A 3,687-nucleotide genomic window follows, 5' to 3' on the forward strand; every position below is an offset into this window, starting at 1 on the left:
TNGNGAGAGAGAGAGAGAGGAAAAACACCAGTTTTGGTGTTTTGACCGGGTCAACACAACTCTCTTCTTTTAAAACAAAATGGGTGGCCGAGATTTGATCTAGCAATTTGATCCAAGGGTCCATATTAATTTGTTTTCATTATCCACAATTAATTACCTAATATAAAATTTATTAAATAGTCACCGCCACGTCACAACCGAGAAACATAAATAATGGATAGAAACTGCAGCCCAAAATCACTGTCACATGGCGTCCTAGGTCTCACCCATGACTTAGGCCTTCCCAACAAAGGCCCAGAGGGTGGACTTGCTCTTAGTATGACCCTAGTCACTCTAAGATTATGTAACTGTTAAAGCGACTCCAACCGTTTCCCCAAATCTTGTAATTTTTTTTTTTTTTTTTCCATTTTGAAAAAAAATTTGGTTATTTGCTCTAACAGATTTGGGGAACTTGAAGAGAGAGAGATTAAACTAAATTTTTCATATTTGCACAAACTCTATTATTTGAGAGAATGATTCTTTAAAATAGGAAGTTTGTTGGAGTTGTAGAAGAAAAATTGGACTTTGTGTTGAGGGAAATAGTATTTCACTATGTTCACAACTGCTCGCATCACACTCATTCGTGGGCCCGAGCCCTTAATAGAGCCTGACCTGGAGGTCCATCTTGAAGACGGATGCATAATGCACTCTTTATATTTACTTATTCCTATTTCCATGCAATAGGGCATGAAACCTTTTAGAAGATTTCCCCACTTGCATAAGCTATGCCACATGACACTTGTATGTGAGGAGAGAGTTAACACCCCACTTCTATAAATAGGGGTCACCTCCTCTCCTCATTGCCTCATGATTCATTATGTCAGGACCCACCCCGGAATTCACCCTGAAATCAAAAATAAACCCTGCGGGGACCACCTCCAAAGAAGATGCTACAAAAAATTCGGCATAACCTCCCTTGAAAATGGACAACCCTTCCTAAAGACACCTGCAAACACTTCTAAAATGAATCAAACTCCAACTTTATACTCCTAGAGCCTTTCGTGCTCCCACGATCACACCACCTCCCAACTATCTTTAAATAACAACCAAGGGTAATTCACACTCAACATTCCATGGTTTCATAGCAATTCTAATATTGAAGAAAAAATATAGAACTATATAAATGAGCGGAAGCTATACTATTGACTATGCCTCGACTCCATGTATGCCCGACCTCAACTAAGCTAACCTGCAATCTGGGCATTTAAAAAAACAAAGGGCCCAAGGGAGAAGCAATTTAAAATGTTAGAGCGAGTAGACAAAAATAAAATTTAAAAGAAAGAAATAATTAAATAAGAATTTATGCTTTCCCAATTTAATCTCTTTAGAAAAACCACGATGCATGTGATAAATAGTAAAACTCTTAACTCAGCAATTGACAATTACCGATTTACGCGACTAGCCCTGCTAGTCTCCAATATTATATGATATTGAGTCTCTCAGGCTCTAGTATATAAGTATGTATTTACACATGTCGGAATACTTCCCGTATGAATTGTTGTGAATTTAAGAATTCATACAAGACTACTACGCTTTCAACTAATCAAACCATAAAGCTAAGAGAGATGTGTGATCAGTCTAATTAATGAATATTATTGTAGCAGAGAGAGCTAAAGAAATTTTACGACGAGGTTGCAGCAGTTTGGCTAGATGAAATCAAACCAAGAAGAAGAAAGAAAAATGATAAGGAAAAACAAATTAATTTAACACAAAAATGGTAAATTGGTCATTTTTGTCTTCACATGCTTGCCACGTCAACAAACAGACGACTTGACAGGACCCACCCCGAATTTCACCCTGAAACCCGAGGTAAATCCTGCGGGGTCCACATTCAAGGAAAATTTACCGAAAATTCAGCATAACCTTCCTTAAAAATGGACAACCCTTACCTGAAAAATTAAACTTAACACTTCTATAACCAAACATCCATCCTCAACATCTGGAGCCTTCCTGCTCCCCAAGTTCAACACATCTCCCAATATAACAATTACTCAACTAAACTAAACCCACAACCAACAATAACCAACATTAATTCACTAACTGATTATCAGAGCATATCTAGAGTTAAATGTAAAACATTGAATAAAGAATAAGCGGAAGCAGCCTCTGACTATGCCTCAACTCCATGTACGCTCGACCTCCTTTAAAACTTAGCCTGCACACTGGGCATTTGAAACCAAAGGGCCCAGGGGAAAGTAACATAACAACGTTAGAATGAGTGGATGAAAAGTAATCAAGTAACTGATCGCAATATAACTAACCAAACTTAATTACTTCCCCATATTCCAATGATCAAGAAATCTGTTACATGCAAGTGTTGATAAAACCTCCATAAAGAAATTCCCAAGAAAACGGACTAGCCCCGCTAGTCAAGATATTGCCAAAGATAAATAATACCCTTTGTAAAAAAAAAGCACCAAAATAATGGACTAGCCCCGCTAGTCAAAAATAAATAACTTCAATAATATCATCTTTCAAAAAAAAAACCAGCCAATATGCAATTTAGTATGAAATCTCAAATTCGGAAATCATAAAGAAAATCCAAACTCAAATATCAAATTATCAATCCGAGCTCAAATCTCAAATAATTTCCAAAATCATTTCATATGCCGAAGTTATAATATATGCTCGGAAAATAAAATACTAAATTATAAAATCTTGCATGCATATTAATTAAAAACCAAAATGTCCACTCACAGATTTAGTCCTAAGCCTGACGAATTCCGAATCACTACTCAAGCGAGGTTCCCTTCGTATCCTGGCACAATAAATATGCTTAGGACCAAACTTAAATTCTGGAAAATTAAACATTTGAAAATAAACACCCAAATCTCTTCCACTTAACCCACTACTCTAACTAGGGTTAAGCTCACCGGATTTCCACCAAATTCCACCATAACCTTAATTCCTCAATTCTAACATTTTAGAATAAATATCAAGGAAATCCAACGGCCGGATTTTCATTCTAACAACCGGCACAATCCTTAATCTTTTAAAATCCCAAAACTTATCAAAACTTCTTCAAACGTTCCAAACTTCATACCATTAGACTCCCCTTAATTAAGCACATTTAAAACCCTGAAAAGCCTCTTTCCAGCGGCGGCCGACTCCGGCGACCCCTAATGGCTACCAAATTTTAACAGCATCTTTCTCTCAACATCCCAAACAACTTTCATGACCAACACTTAGCCCAATTCTAAGCCTAACTAGGGTAATCGAATCAAAACATCTAAAAATCCCCCAATTCAAACCTTAGCCCGAAAATCCTCCTACACACTTTGAATTGGATCATTACCTTCTAGGGAATTGTTACACACGGAGAGTACTTCCAAATGGGACTAAAATCACCGAAAATGGTGGCCGGAGGAGCGAGTTCCGGCGTCGGGACTCCATCACGCATTCGGACCTTCCGAGAGCTCTTCCTCCCTCACGGCGGCGCTAGGGCGGCTCCCACCGGTCCAAGAAGAGAGCTGGGTCGACGGCCGACCGTTTGGGACCGGTGCGGTGATCTCCGGTGGCCGGACGGCGACGGGCGACGTTGGGAAAGCTTCCGGCGGGAGAGGGCTCGGGGAAGAGAGGAGGGAAGAGAGAGAGAGAGAGAGAGAGAGAGAGAGAGAGAGAGAGAGAGAGAGAGAGAGAGAGAGACGA

Source organism: Fragaria vesca, linkage group LG2, assembly GCF_000184155.1.
Source record: "Fragaria vesca subsp. vesca linkage group LG2, FraVesHawaii_1.0, whole genome shotgun sequence".
NCBI classification, from domain to species: Eukaryota; Viridiplantae; Streptophyta; class Magnoliopsida; order Rosales; family Rosaceae; genus Fragaria; species Fragaria vesca.